The sequence below is a fragment of the Tribolium castaneum genome, chromosome 3 (genome assembly GCF_031307605.1).
Source record: "Tribolium castaneum strain GA2 chromosome 3, icTriCast1.1, whole genome shotgun sequence".
In the NCBI taxonomy this organism is placed as follows: domain Eukaryota; kingdom Metazoa; phylum Arthropoda; class Insecta; order Coleoptera; family Tenebrionidae; genus Tribolium; species Tribolium castaneum.
Window position 1 is genome coordinate 18544333 of NC_087396.1, and position 17257 is coordinate 18561589.

A 17257-nucleotide genomic window follows, 5' to 3' on the forward strand; every position below is an offset into this window, starting at 1 on the left:
CAAACGTTGTTCAAATGCAAACACGAACACTTAAATAATATTGGAATCCGCGCGTGGATGTAAGAAGTTTATTCTGTATCCAGGATGTAAGTAGAGAATCAAGCAAAATAAACAGGAAAACAACTGTGCAAAACTGAATCCTGCTAAACTCGAGAACGAGAACTTCATTTAACTTTGGCGGATGAACCGGTTCTTTACGCAACTTTTAAGGTAAAAACTAACGGCGAGGAGCCAGTTTTCAACTTGTTTACACTCACCACCGGTGCATACAGAGCTCCGTATTGTGCCACCAGGGGGTGGTTTGCACATTTTAATGCACTTGCTCAAATTAAATACCTCACCTTGTACTGCATTAAATCACGGCGCGCCGGTTCTATCTTCCCCTGTTTGCGTTACAATAGCAAATAACAGAACACGACACTGTTTACACTACAACAGCGGTCACAATGTATGTGCACACACGTAAATCAGAATTTGCCAACAATACACATCTGCATCTGAAATCTTACACCCTTTACGCAACTTGAATTATTCCAACGGAAAGGAAGTGCTATTGATAGGGGACGGGTTTAATTAATGATTTATGTCCTGGACGCTCAAACCATTACTGTCACGAAATACATCAATATTGCCACCAGACATGAATTATTTCAGACACTTTTAGATTACGCCCATTTCCATGTGAGCGTATTTACTTACACAAAGCTATAAGCTTTGAAAGCAAAAACCACATTAACTTGCTCCGCTTTTAGCCCGATGACTTTCATTTTTCATGACAAATTAAAGTAAGATGTATTCAAGTTTTTCCCGCCTACGCCACTGCTCTGGGCAAATGTAAATTGCATTTTGCGCCGTGACAGGCACTGCTAATAGTTACCTGCTGCTCATTTTCTGAAATGAAATTTCGAATGCCAATTTCCTAGCATTACAGGCGTGGGATTTTATCTTTGTGCCGAAGCGATATTAATAAATTCCACGCTTGTATTTTATGGAAAATTTGATTAACATTGTGTATTTTTTGCTCGTCCCGTCAGTTGGAATAATGGAACTGTGCAAGTTATTTGTGAAGATTACAAAGCACACGTTTGATGAGTTTGCTCAGCTGTTTATTCAGTACAAAACTGAAATCGGAAAAAAGGTGCATCCTGAAAAGAAATGATTTTAATTAAAATAATTTCATCGAAGCGCCGCCGAAGAAAAATAAACGTTTCGATAAAAGCTTATCTTTTTTCAATAACGAAGTGAACAAAAGATTTGCTTTACCTGCTGAAATTTCACGGTTTTATGACTGCTTTGAACCGTTCTATTTACTTTGGGTGATTTTATGTATTTTTTAATTGCAAAGGTGGATGATTAAATGAGCTGCTTTTCTCTTCGTTTTCGTTCGGCTGCAGTTGATTGAAACGTCGGAACAATCACTGCCCGAAATTTGACATAATTAGCTGTGCGTTTCCCGATTCTAATTAATTTTATGTTATTGTCGATATTTTATTAACGATGGCTGCCCATTCAATTCCGAATTTAAACAATTTGAATTACGATCTCGTCTGTCTCATCTATTCAATATTCATTTTGGACGTTTTCCCTAATTTATTGCGTTTTTCCGCAATTATTTATTAACGGAATGGCTTGTTTGTTTGCTTGATTTATTTATTTGAATTGTTTATTCCTAGCCGATGTAATCCGGGCTTTATTTATGTTCATCGGGCGAAATCCCATTGCTCTATTCGGCACATTTGCGTCCCCAAATTATGACGCTTATTATCACCAAATTGTATTTTAGGACCGGAAAATTACACTGAATGGAGGCTCACTATTGATTACGCGAAATGTGCCCGACCATCGAGTGAATCCCCATTTCCAACTCCTACAGGTGCACCCACTTATTTCATTTTAAAGGTGGTCCCGGAACCCGGAAACTTAGAGAGTTCAAATGATAAAATTAATTTGGTTTGCAATGCCCATTGCTGGCCGTTAAAGTTAGATTTGGAGAGGAATGAAAAAGAAAGAGCGGTGCTATTGCCTTCAATTAAGGTGTCGTAATGCCGGTCCTGAGCACTAAATGTTGATGGCAGTTGAAAATGATTGTGGGTGAACTTAAGACACATTTTTAATGACCGTGTCGTGCCCGATTTGGTCGCCTATAACGGTGGGATTGACTCGTTACAAAGTTAATAACAAGGACAATAATCGAGGCTAAGCAGTGAGTTAGGTTTCATTGAAGTTGTTTAACGAGAGCATTTCTCGTCGCAGCATGTTAACGAGATTCGTCCATTGATCGGCGTAGTGCAGATCCCCGCTCCCAAAGTACAATATATATTTTTGAATCTGGAACAAATTTAATTGTGCCCCGGAGGTCGCTTGGCGCGAGTTTGTTTCCAATTTAAACTTGTAATGAGAAACATTTTATTAAAGTTTTTGATCAGAATTCAATGGAATCACCTAAAACAAGAACGGAAAGTTAAGAATGCAAATTGGTCCAAGAGAGGAAGCAGCTTTCTGAAAAATGAAATCCGGAAATCTAATTTTCGGAGACAAAGGCGGCAACGACGACCCCACCCTCTCGCAGAAATATTAAATTAGTCCAATATGAGAAGACAAATCGACAAAAACTCAATAACGGGAGATCGCCATGCGGAAAACAAACGGCTCGGCGGTATATTACTGTGGCACACCATCAATACGGTTTATTAAGTCTCCCTGAGAGGGGGCTGAACGGGGGCCGTTTTATGGCCGTGTGGCTTTATCAAAGCGGTCGCATGCTGAAGTAATGCATCGCCTTCACGCACGCCACTGGAGTTTACGACTATAGAAACCAGATGTCGCTCGAGACGCACCACTTCACCACCAGAACAATTTACTACAACATTATTCTTGGAGCGCATGCTGCTTGCCCGGCGCATCCACCATTTGTCGAATAGAGAAATTAACGGTAGGGGGCTTACAACGCTTCAAAAGTTCCATCTAATGAGCAGGTTTTAGCTAAATGTTTGTATGGCTGGGGTGCATTGTGCCGCGGTATATTTGGAGAGCTGTTCAGGTTATTAACAAAGATTATTAGAACGGAACCATGAGCTTTCATTGCTAAATAAGTACAAAAGACGAGCATTTCATCTCAAACATTGAACCAGATTTGATACTGGAATAACTTAAGCTATTATTTCAATGTTAAAGTGCAGTAATACATGTTTCATCCTCTTGTTGCTGTTTACCCTAACGTTAAATGTTTGAATAGCATTTATGTGAAAGGTTTTTTTTACAAAATACGAGTCACTCCAGCATTTACCTGATTATGCTGGAGTAAATTTATTTCTCAGGAAAATTTTTATGAGTTTAAATTTTTCCCGTTTGTACCCGGATTTTTCCAGGTCAAGCTTGGCCGCAAAACTATCTCGTAATCGTATCTAGCAATCATTTTATAACTATAAATGACTTAAAAAAATGTTTATTGAAACATTATTATGTTAATCTGCAATTAAATGCGTGATTAACTGATAACGTGACAAATTTGAACTTTTTTGACCAATTGAATTTGATTGGTCCATTCGCGTTGTTATGTTTTAACGACGACTAAAATTTTAACAAAGCTTTCTAAAGACCGACCCTTAATGTCTGATTTTTAAAAAGTTTAAAAATAAAATTAATCTGCATAATGGTTTCGAAGAGCACAAGTGATTTCATGAAGTGGAAGAAAATGTAATGGTTTATCAAAAGAATATGACCAATTTAATTGTTACCAACTAATTAATAAAATATTATGTGAAGTCGTTTGAGTTGGAAAAAGTTGATTTTTTCTCCATTAGAGTGAGAAAATAAAACAAAAATGTTAATACTCTAGTTCAAAAAATTCAACTTCCCTCAACTCAAACGAATATGGAAAAGTTAAAGAATTTCTTATTGAATTTTATAAAATCTTTCGTACAACCTGTGCAGAGATTTCTTTTTTTACTGGAACAGGTTTTTTATATCGATTTCGCAGTGTGAAAAAACCCCATATCTAGAATGGAAAAACCTTATATTCCCTAAATCGTTGTATAAATGGCCATTAAAACCGCGAATTTGTTTGACAGATTACCTTATAACTTTTATCCTAGTTGCAATTTTTTACAGATAAGAAAGAGTGATTTGAATACTTTTTTCTGAACATTATTGTAAAGATGGGGAAAAACATTCTCTAACCGACTTAAAAAAGAATTTTGGCGATTCTCTCTTGAGTTACGGGGCTTTCATTCTAAGAATCGAAAGTCCAGATAACAATTGATTTGACCACCTTTACAACAAATTAAAAAAAATTAAGGTAAGGAAGCTGACGACTAGTAAGTGAAACTTAGAGAGTAACTTAACAAGCTTTTAAATTTCCCCTGATGGTTCTGACAGTACTGTACGTATAAGTGTGGGGATAGTTGATATTTTCAATTAAACCAAATGTTTAAACTTTTTGACGGGGCTCTGAGCTAGATGCATAAATACTTCTTCCCTTATGTCAACAGATGTCCATATATCTTTAAATAGGGGAAGCTAAAGGCTATCACATCGTTTTTTTAGTCCAACTGTACATTTGTGTGGGCGCAAAATAAGTCTCTTGCAAGATGTTATTTTACCGGAGCATTTACTAACTTGTTTACATCATTCTTGAAAATCTCGCACAAGTAGATAACGGGGAGTTATGCAACGGCGTTCGGTCCCCGCGAGAGAGCAGAAATCCTTATCTGTTTGATAAAGTTTTCTGCAACTCGCAAAAATAAAGAAGCACACATAAAACGAAGTCCTTCGAGATGGCAGCGGCAAACAATATAATGATCTATTGTACACTTGAAGCACTATATAAAGTTTTATGCTGAAAATTGCTTTCACCAGCTTGAATTTTATTCAGAAAACATACTGCAGTAGTCGACTTGAAGTATAATTTTGTCTGTTAGAGTCTCCCGGTAATATCGCTTCAAGTGGCTACAGGAAAATTGATGTCTTCGTCATTCCGAATCGAGTAATCAACCCTCGGCAAAAAATTTAATTAAAATGAACGGAGGGGTCGTCCGGAAACAAGCCGTGATGATAACACACTACTGTTTGAAAGTTCGCCTCGAACTGCTAGACTTTAATCTTTGTTTATCTTTTGAACCAGAAATCTTGGGCAGGTCTGGTCGTAAACAAACGCTAAAATCGTGAGGATTTTCTAGAGAAAAAAAAAACTTCATGGAATTTAAATATTGCAACACAGAAATTTTCGAAATTTATTAGAAACAACAAGCGTGATGGTGGGTGTTTGTTTGAGGAGAATTGTTTATACTTGTTTTGTTGGTATTTCGGCCGCATCATCACGTCCCGTAATAAAAAATCTGATGACAGGTCAAACAAGCGCGAAGTGATTCTAACGGTCGTCCCTGTTCGCTCTTCGATATTTTTCGTTGTAACTCAACGTTGGTGTTCAAGTTGTGTACGTGCCAAGTGTGTTTATATCTCTGGTATTGTCACAACCGTATCCCCGAAAATGTCGAATATACAACTTGAAACTGCTGCGAAGTCGCAAGCACCCACCACTCGAAAAGTAATTTTCCGAAAGAAACTTTCGATAGTTTCGCCGTCAATTTACAAACGAATTAGAGTGCGTTGAAGGCTCGCAGATTGGAAAAATAGAGAACAATGTGTAGGAGCAAGTTTAATTGAAGTGGGTAAAGTTGTGCCGTTATAAACAGAAGACAAAGCGAGGCGGGGAAGCAAAAAGAATAATCTAAAGTTTCCGCTTCATGGGCGTTGATTACCAAACGGCTGAGCCGCTGAAGTACAACTTTGCCTAATAGCCGTTCAAGTTGGCACAACTTGTATCAAACAATATTACCAAACATTTCATTAAATTACCCTTCTCGGAGCTGCAGTCGACCTTAAAGCAATTAACCCCAAACGGACATCAAGTGTCACCTAATGAAACCACTGTTAGCAGCCTAGACGTGCTACACAGTGCGGATAACGACACCCCGAGCGGCGTCTTCGTGTATTCCCTCGATTTTCTCAAATTGGACAAGATTTACCCGGCCTCTATTGTTAGCTCGTCACCTTAACGTGTCCGATGCACGAGCTCCATCGACGCCTTTACGACCAAGCCAAACACGCCTGAAAGCTGAAGGATTGCGCTATTGTCCTTAGACACGAACTTAAAGTGGAGACAGAACGAAATAATGCTGCACCAAATGTGTGAAACAATATACAGGGTGGATTCCTCAAAAAATCAACAAAAGATTAGAAAATTCCGAGACAGGTCAATTTTTATTTTTAGGGCGACACATTTTAGTGTATTTTTTAAAGTTGTAGCTCCAACCCCCTTTATATTACAAATAACCCCTTCAACTTGATTACTTTTATTACTTTTCTTTGCTTTTGTATGTTTAGAAAGATACGATGCTACTGCATTCAATATTTCGTCGACATGTTAAAAGTTAAATGCTGAGGTTAGGGCATATGCGGAAAAGTTTCAAAATTGTATGTGAGCATTTTTTATGACAACAAATATGGTAAATATCTCGCTTCAAAATGTTATGCGCTTTTATTATAATAAAAATAAATAAATAAATATATAAAATAAAATAAAAATAAAAATAAATAAAAATAAATAAATAAATAAAAATAAATAAAATTTAAATTTAAATTTAAAATTTTAGTTTTTGATCAATTACTCGAAACGATGGCCAGTCGGACAATTTTCCACTCTTAACTTTTGATTTATTTTAGTCTCCTGGAACAAATCCTAAAAGCACGGGCGTTAATTTTGAGACGTAATCAAACACATAATTTATTCTAAGTGAAAATTTATAACAGAAAAATCAAAATTCAAAATTTGTTCAAAAGAAATACTGTTTAAAGTTTTAAAATACTTTACAAATAATAAAAAAATAGGTATTAATAATACAAGAGCGAAAACACAAGCTTAAAGTTCGAGGGCTGCCGTTGACACCTATGAACTTTAAGCGTTTTCGTATGAGTGTTATTCAAAAATTTTTTTGTTGGATCATTTTAATTTAATAAAACACATTGCTATGAGAAGCGTGTTTTAAAATAGTGTTTATTCTAGAATTCAGATAATAAAAAGAAGGCTTAAAATGTTACCAACAAAAAAAAACAATAATAATAAATAATAATAATACAATAATAAGCAATATGGAAAGGTAAAGTACTAGAGAATTTTAAACAATAATGATTAATGGCGGCTCACAGGTGGATTAATCTTATGTATTCATGATGAAGTAAATCTTTATGGCGAGTATAATGTTGATGATCTAGAACCGAAAACTGAGAAAAGTTATCTTTGCAAAACCTAGAAAACAAAAAATATAATTTTAATTATATATATTTTAATTTTAAATTATATATATTTTATATATATATTATATTTTATATATATATTATATATTTTATATATATTATATTTGAATTATGCGGATACTTTTAATTTAGGGGCAAATAGAAATTTTGTACAATAATAATCCCACACTAGGAGACCGTACAATATTAATTGACTTTGTACGAAGGCATGATACGCAGTGATAACATGTTACATGACTTTTCCAGATACGTTTATTGTCAACATAAAGACTTAGTAATTTCTTGGCTTTTAAAGTTTCATCGCTGTTTCGTAACGAAAATGTAACTAATTGTGTTTTGTCTGCATTAGGTTCAAACCATATTTTGATATTTTTGTTGGAGGATAAAGCAATATTATGTTATGATGTATCAGCACTTTGACTGTCAACAATCATGGTTTCGTCTGCGAATAATATTAATATAGAACGTTTCGTTTTGGGAAGATCATTAATATAAATTAAGAACAATAAAGGTCCCAATACAGATCCTTGAGGAACACCAAATCTATAGTATAAGCAGCAAGAAACGTTGTCTTTATATTGAACACAATGATTACCATCTCGAAGATAAGATGAAATGCAAGTTCGGATACTTGGTGTCTTATGACTTATGAATAATTCAATATAAAGTCTGAGACAAGGATATTGTGCTTATTAAGCTGAAAACATATATCATTTGTGTGATAAATCAAAATTTTATCAATTATTAATTCCTGCCATCCTATCGTATACTTTGATATTTTTTCAAATAAAAATGTTTAGTTATTTGGTGATTTTGAACTGGGTTTTGTAAAAAATTCAATTTTTCGGCAATGTTTCGATTTTGTTCATTAAGTCTTCTTCATGCCGTCAATTGTTTTTGGGACGGGTTACATGATGTTCGGGCGGGAATTTGGTTTCGACTCGAAATTTAATAATAAACAAAATCGAAATGTTACCGAAAAGTTGAAGTTTTTACTAAATGCAGTCCAAAATCGCCAAATAACCCATTTCAATTGAAACATTCATCAATTATGTCAACAATTGTGGCATTGATTTGACGCAAATTTTTAAATTTCAATAAATACAGTTTCCTTTGGAGGGCATCATTTACCGAAATTTTCAATTTTGACAGTTTTGATTTTAGGCTAGTAGACTTTATATTACTGTCAGATGACGAACGGTTCAAATGACTACTGTAGTTTCTAAATATTAACATCTCTGTCAAATCTTTTGAATAGTTGTTCTCTCTTTAAATTTTGTTTCGTTTTGTTTAAATTTGGTGGGTGACTTATGATATAGTTTGTTCTGCTAGTCTGCTAGAAGTACACTAAGCAGTGTCCCCCTGTAAATAAAAATTGACCTGTCTCGGGATTTTCTAATTTTTTGTTAATTTTCTGAGATATTCAAGGTGGCTCGTTTTAAAAAATCACCCTGTGTAGTTAAACAAACTTGGTTAGGTTCTCAAATACAAATAGAATTTGCGTAAAGCCAACTCAGATTTGAACAGAAATACGAGAAATGGGCACATCGTTGAGAAAAACATCTCGTTAGATTGTGTAGTGTTGTTATCCTGCATGAAGAGTGGCTCGTAATTAAATTTTCTTTCGGGTCATAGCCCCTTTAGCACAAGATCCAGTGGTAAATAGAGCCTGAGGGAGCCGAAGGGAAAGTGTCGCGCACGTTATAAAATTAGAAAGAGGGTAGAGTCAGCGCCTGATTATAATACAAGGTGAATGATAAGCTTGCCAATTTCCGAAGTCGGGCCAAGTTTTGAAGAGTGTTCTCGACGAAAGGTTGCCTGCCTCACATCCACGTAATCAACTAACGAGACGCGGGGTTCGACGTCGGGAAACCCAATTAATAGCGTGCTCGTTAGCGGTACCAGGTCTTCACCGACTGATGAATTTACTAGTGCCGCTAAAATTTAATAGTGAGAACTAGCGACGAGTCAAAAGTGGACGATGAGCGGGTTTAATCTCGGTTTTGACATGAGATAAGCTCGTTTTGCATCGAAACAAAGGACATTTCATGTGCAACAGCGGATGGTTTTTTTGAAGCCCTCGAGCGGGGAAAGCATAAAGAGCGACAGTCAACACGGCGTGTTTCAGCCGGTTTGTTCTTTCAAAGCGGTTATGTTGTTACAAACGCAAAAACGACGCTTCTGTCTTCTTTAATTACACTTCGGGACTTGTATTTTGTACAAGTTCTGGATGTAATTCCACACTTAGAAAATCTTAACACTTGTATACACTCGGCTTTTTATGGAAGAATGATCGTCGAGTCGAGTTTAAGACGAGGTGAGAGGACGGGACTTTTACGCACTTCGAAACTTAATAAACAAACTGGAAATTAGTTCGGAATTAGCGCATTAGTAATTCCCTTTTTTGTGCTTGAATTCTTTTATGAAACATCCCGGGAGTTGTGTAGCGTTTTATAGTAATGACAGTAGTTCGAGAACTCGCATAAAACAAGCAAACAAGTAAGAAACAATGTAAATTATTGCAGTTGGGAGTTGGAAGGTTTTACAGGATACGTCAGTAGGAACGTCGTCAGCTGGACAAATTGCCACTACTTAGACCATCATTTGTCATTGTGGCGCTTATCTAGTCTAGACGGTTAAATCTTGGACCTCTTACCCAACATTTTTACTATCGGGACCAAAGGCCATCACCTTCGAACCGAACCAAAGCCAAAAACGAATTATATTAACCGCTTGGAAATCGTAGATAACGTCCGACAATTTTGAATCGACAGAGAAAAACTGGTGTACTAAAGCTGTCTGTAAAAATCGCAGTTTATGAAGATTTTTTATTGTTTTTACAATCTCCGATTTGAAGATAAACGCAGCTTAGCTCTATAGCACCGTTAGAGTTGCAGCAATAATTCTCCCTGCACTTTAAAGTTAACCAGAAATTGCACAAAAGGGGATTTGTTTGACAAAATAATAGTTTGGCTCGAGTTGGATAATTATAGTCTTGATTTTTCGTTCTCAAAGCAACTATAGGTAGCAGCTTCAAAATTTTAAGCTTTAAGTTCAACTACACTATTTAAAAGGTACATTTCAAATCTTCTGCAAAAGCACAATCCTAGTAGATTTCTAAACAATATTATATTCTTCCTTTTTGCAAAAATAAATGTAAAAAATTGCTTATATCCCATTTCAGTTTATAGAATAATTTTGCAACAACAGTTTCTGGCGGGTTTTGTTGTCACTGGATTTTTTTTATACAGAAATTCTAAATTGTGCTCTATTTCATTAAATTGTTTAAATGCTTTTTTTTTTTAACCCGGCGCATCCACCATTTTTGTTTTCATCTCAAATTTAATTTAACTAAGTGGCATCTTTTAAGCTTTAATTATTAAAAAATAAATACAGTATACTCGTAAATAACAATATTAAGGAGTCTACTATTAAATCTACTATTAAATGGGACTGATAAGATATTATTAACATACACAGTAATTTAATAAACTAATTTGTTATTAAAGGCGAAATAATAACCGATATTGTTCAAAACCTGAGTGAACAATTGTCACTAAAATTTAATAATTACTTGTGGATCATTCCAAAGGGATGTGTGAGACGTAATTTTTGTCTTTTTTCTAGTGATGCTGGTATTTTTGTGTAAACTGCAAAATTGTTTGCAGAACAGGCCGTCAGAAGCCACAGAAATTTTACCTCAACGGATCACAGGTGATGAATTGTAAAGCGCTTTTTAAGACTCGGAAGCCCCAGAAAGCAGGAATTAAATTTTTAATTGTCTAATTTACAAAAAAATAACCAAAGTGAAGTCTGATTTATTATTATTATTTATTGGTGATTCTTAATAGTTTTGGACAGAGTAACCAAAAATCGCTAAAATCAGGAGACATGAATGTAACTATGCCACCCGAAACATAAAGTAAGAAAATAAGGAAAAGATTTTAAACAATAGCATGTTCTTTACTGATTGTAGTATAAATGTTATGGCGGCAACTAAATTTTATTTTGAAAATGGCGGTCTTACTTTTGAATACATCTGATTTAGACTACAAGTGCAGACAATTTCTTACCCTTAGGGTAGGTTTACAGTAAGCGAAATTGAAATTGAATTTAGAAATTAAAAGTTAATCTTGAATTACTAATTCGAATTATTCTGCATTGACAACCGTCAAGTAATTCGCTAATTAAAATTCATTTGCGATTAAAACGTTCTGTAAACCGGCTCTAAAAGTGTTGATTTAATTGTCTAATTAATTAAATAGTTAATTTTGTTAATTTTTGTGCTGGAAAATTGACAATAAAAGATTATCCCGGCGCATCCACCATTTTTTCTACAAACAAAAACAAATTTTGTCTTCCAAATAATTCTAATTTAAGTGAATGTTATGTTTGATGTAAGTTTTAACTATTACAAAATGAATACAATATAAACAGATGATGGTCATTACATTTGAATGTAACCGAAAAAGCATACTTCTGAAATAGCCCAACGTTTATGTATGAATTTTTAACAATTCTAGAGCGTTCGGTTGGCTGTCACATAAAAATTGCCAAATTTGAAATTACATTTGATAGGTAAGCAATAAGCATCCATGAAATTTAAAAAAGTCAGTTTTGAATCGCGTAAGAAAAACGATGCATCCAGAAGTCGATCAATATTAATTTTATTTGAACACAGTTGGTTTCAAAAGAGATAGGCAACGATTCATTCGTAACTTGGGCAACCACTTATACTGATAGCCTTGGACGGCTACGCTTCCAAGGCACTCATACTTACTGAAAAAGCTTCGCTTACGTTTACGAGCTTTGCAGATTACAAGTCACGTCTTTGAACGTTTAATTGGACCCGACTCCTGTCTATATAACGACCAGAGTTATGTCTGCATTGAGTGGCGTTTGCGAATGTGGTCTGATTATTATAAGCAAACCGAATACGGTTTTTCGCTTAATCGAATCGGCTGAAAAATATCACCCTCCCTCTGCAAATAAACTTCGAAGGCCTGAAACTCGCTTTTTGTTGTGGAACCGCGACGATTCCGGTGATTTATTGCGAATTTATCGAACCGAACCATATGCAAATCGCGCCTAATAACGGAATTCGATATTATCAAAACTGTAACGCTCCGAGTGTGGAGCTTTTAATTTAAATTTTATTACGGTCAGCTCTGATTGTTTAGCTTTTCCATTATAATTTTATTACTTTAGAATCGTAAAACGGCTAGAATCCCCCAAATTCGGGTATTAAAAATTAAAATCGTCGCTGTCGGCAATCACATTACCAGACACATCGCGTAGAGAGCTTTATGTTAATGAAAATTACGGAAATTGTCGTGTAAAGCTCCCGCAGGGAGTAACGTTAGCTATCATGTTCGGATATTTACATTTTGGAGGGTATGTAAGTCGATCTGTTGATTTTAACACCTTCTTGATAGATACAAGGCTCGATAACCATACGTGGATCAGGTGGCGATAATATTCGGAGAGGAAGAAACAAGATAATTACATGCTTGGGGTGGGTACGAAGTGCACATGCTAAAGTCGATGACTCAAGTTTCAGAGTAAATGAAACGCAAAAACGACTATTTAGGAATATATTAAAGGCAGTAAGTTTCAATAAAGAAAAAAAGTAAGTTTCAGGGGGCCACAAATAAGCCGAGCGACATTTATTAAAATGCTTCAAGTTGCAGTTTCTTTAGACTTGCAAATCGGCCGATCTAAGCCACAGCTGTGGTCCAATGAGAAAACTTGCCGTGATTCATTGCATTTTCGCAAAAATATTTCACATAAACGGACGAGGGAGACAATATTTGACAATAAAAGCACCAACAGTGTCTAAAGATTAAAGCAAAGATTTTTGCAGCGTGCGTTAGCGTTAATAATCCTGCAATTACATATTGAACTAATAAAAGAAAATAGATATTGCTGATTGTGGATCGTCCGTTAATAGCTTCACTTGTGCAGAGTGATAGTTATTGACGTGCGGATATAACTTCCGTTGGAGATTAATGTGAGGCGAAAAATAAAACTCTTTTATTGACACTCGCTTTTATGACAAGTACATTGGAACGGTTCAAGTGCGCCAGGAGAACAAACAGTGGTGAAGTTGGCAATCGAAACGTCCGCTCTTGGTTTTTATTGTAAAAACATTGAAAAAATTGTTTGATTTTTATTTGGTTTTGTGGGTCAGTGCGTGGGAAAGGGAAAATCTCGCGGTTGAAGGATTCGCACGTTATCGGAATTTTAAAACAATACACCTTGGGATTTAAAAAATATTTACTCAAGAGCGAAGCAAGTTAAAAAAGCTCGAAGTTGGGGCAAAAGTGTTAAATCAACAATCACGAATGTACTTTTAAAGAATACGTGCCTGGCGTGAAAATACAAAGGAAAATATTGAATAGGGGCATCTGAGGATACGTGGGAATGGAGTGGAAGTAAGAGAACGGAAGCAGGATAGATAATAAGGTGAACTTTTGCTTTCGCAGTTGAGCACGTCTTTTCAGCGCACTTTTAAAATTTATGTTTAAAAAGTTATCTCCGAGAATAAGACGTTCACATGCGCCACCGAACATGTCCAAATCAACCGGAAAGCTCTTAACACACACTCGGATTATTGTTAGGTGGGCGCGTGGTATTTACTAATGAAAATGCCTGTCAGCAACAATCCACATCTTGTAGTTTAGAATTCCGTTTAATAAAAACATCGGGGGAAGAAGTAATGATGCTCCATACCGCAATTGAAATTCTTAGCATAATTTAAGAAATTTTCTTATTAGAGTAGACCCAAAAAACAGCTCCAACATTCGCTTCAGTAATTCCTGCTGCATCGTCACGCAAATATCGGCGTGAAAATTAACTTTTACCACCCCAGCGACAAAGGCCATCCCCGATCAGGTGCGCACTCTGAAATTTTAATTTATCGTTTCATATTTATTACCAACTATAAAGTATAAGCGTTTATGTGAAGTGCGTAATGAAATTTTACGCGCCAATAAACAGAGGGTTGAGCATAACTCACACGTCGAAAAACCGCAGGTATTTTTATGAAGGCCCGAATGGCCTTATTATTACACATAGGTTTCCCGCATAGGGCATCGGGAATTGGTTAAAGGATATCACTATAATTCAGGGGTTGAATGGCGTGTTTTTGTAATATAACGAAATTGCATTTCTTACCGGTCATAATAGAACTGGGAATCGATTTGCTTGTGGATTTCTTTCTTCCGTTCTATTCTTATACATACGTACGTTGCCACTATATCAAGATGGTTTTTGTGGGAACACCATTGTTTGCTGCATTGAAAGGGAAAATGTCCATGGAGAGCCACTCCGAAAAATTCTTACTTAAGAATGTACTCTTTGTTGCTCATAATGGAGAAAATAACTTAACGGAGTAAAAACGCCGACAGATTGGTGCACCATTTTTAGATAATCGTTTTTATCCGCAAGGTCACATTAGATAACATGTACTAAGGGCGCTGTATAGAAAAAGCGCCTTCATTGAGCCAATTTCCGCCTCGGATTTGTCGTTGGTGCTCTTCTTCGAGTCGGACGCTGCGGGATTATCACTTGGCAAGATCGCTTCGTCGAGGCTTAGCGCGTAATGAAAACCTTGTCTCCCGCTCTGTTGAGCACCATCTGCATGATGTAATTCGTACACGGATCATGATGTTTTCAGCTTTCAGATCTTGTTATTGGCCGGCTGTTTGTCTTGGTAAATGTTTTAGCCGCTCTGACCTATTTAGGGCCGGGCAAAAACAAACTGCAACCGCCCTCCAACACGAGACTCCTAATTAGCGTCAGGTGGCGCCCCCGGTCGATCTCTTGCATACTAATCTGGCGCAAGTTCCACCCCACGAAACTTTTCCAACTATTATGTGGAAGTTGGCGATTTCGAATAGGGCAATTTCCAACTGTTAATACGGAATGTGCAAAAGCGGCCCCTACCGACATTCCGATTTCATTCCAACACCTACATACACGCAAATATAACGACGCCATTATACCACTCGACCAATGCTCGTTTCCTGCAATCAAAAGGACTCATTTTACAGCGAGTCGCGTAGCAACCAAGAACAGGTACAGTCGGGGATGCTTGTCTTGTCAGCGGAATGCGATGTTGGCATGCAGACATGAGGGTCTTTGTGGCCCTCATGGCGAGATGCTTTCCAGAGTGAACAACTCACAATTCCAAATATCTTTATTCAGGGGATCGCCACGTTGCGAGTGCTGGGAAACGAACTCGCCAAAACTACAAAAAGGGTCATCTCCTCCTAGAGGATGTCGTAGAACATCTTCCTGATAAATGTCTGTCTAAGATATTACATAATAATAATTTATGCCTTTATTAAAGAAAAAGCATGGAAGCGAAGTCTAACCATCACTCTCAAAAACAAAGTAAAACACAAAAAATAACTAAAAATAACAAGAATAAATAGAAAATAATGTATTCTAAACTAATGTAAAAAAGAAAAGTATGTACTCGTAATAATGTTAAAGAAAAGTAAAAGAATGAATAAAAAACAAAAATACTAGAACAATACTAAAGTAATAGATTTTTTAACTCTGTTTCCTAATAAGCTTATTGGCTTTGATTTCAAATGATCTTTTACAATGCAAAGGTTTCCTCTTCAGGTAAAAAGGATTAGACAAAATAGAGTTAACCATAACTGCCACCAAGTATTGAAAATGAGAGTCAAGTTTCAGCCAAATTAATTCTTTAATTTTAAGAGAAATATGATCATATTTTCTAAGTTTGAAAATAAATCTACAACAATTATTTTAAATTTTTTGTAAGCAATTTTTACAACAAGGATAAAAAAGTTAGACAATAATTTATAATAGATAATACAAGCTTTTTTTCTTAATTATACTATGACGTTTGTAAGGTACACCCAAACACACGTAAATATTTTTTACTAAAAGAGATTCATGATTTTCGAAACGTAACGACAATGCCGAGTAATTTGATACTTTTGACAATTTTTAGTCTAGATTTTTCAAAAAATTGAGATCAATGTCAGTTAATTTAGTTTCTAAAACTATGCGAGAGCACTTTTCAACCTTTAGTTTCAAATTGTGCCTAGGCGAACAACTTTGAATACTACGAATATATATATATATATATATATATATATATATATATATCTTTATCTATCTATCTATATATATATATATATATATATATATATATATATATATATATGTATATATATATATATATATATATATATATATATATATATATATATAGACGTATTAACCGCCTTTACCAAGCCCAAAAAGACATATTCTCCGGTGGATACCAAGCCCGACACCTACTTACGAAGCCCGACTTCGGGCTTCGTAATTTTCACGTGTATAAATCGTTTTCCCAGCATTGGTACGATCCACAGACACGAGGGGCGCATTTTCGACTTGGCTTCCTAAAGTCGGTTTATATCTCAAAACATACACGTTTAGTTCGAGGGTTTGCCGTATAGGGGGCGTACGGTCGCTGATGTATATACACTATAGATGTTCTCCCGATTTTAACCACCCCGAGACGTTTGGCGCTGTATCCGAAGCCCGTCAACGTGGCAAACGCGCATCGCTAACTAAATACATCCCAACATAAATTCAAGCAATAGGTTTAATGAGCACAAGTCCCCCGGACTCGAAAAAAAATCTATTTCTTCCAGTTTTTGCACAAGCATTATAATATTATTTTAATTATTTTTATATTTAATATACAGAGTGAGTTTAAAGTAAGGCACAAAATTCTTAATTCTTTTATTTTTCAAAAATAAAAAAAATGCAAAAACAGGTAACTTAGTATTATAATTGAGCCCAAATTTGACCTAACTGGATTAGTCATGGCGGCCAATATGGCGGCGCTATTACGTCATTATAGTTTTTTTTTAATGAAACGATATCATTTTTTTAGTATAATTGGAAGATTTAC

At 35.6% G+C, this 17257-nt stretch overlaps 1 protein-coding gene across 5 annotated transcripts in view; it reads left to right on the forward strand.

Annotated features, from left to right (window-relative positions):
- Nucleotides 1-17257, forward strand: part of LOC103313127 (uncharacterized protein) — a 163586-nt gene that overhangs the window by 105727 nt on the left and 40602 nt on the right. The window lies entirely within an intron of this gene.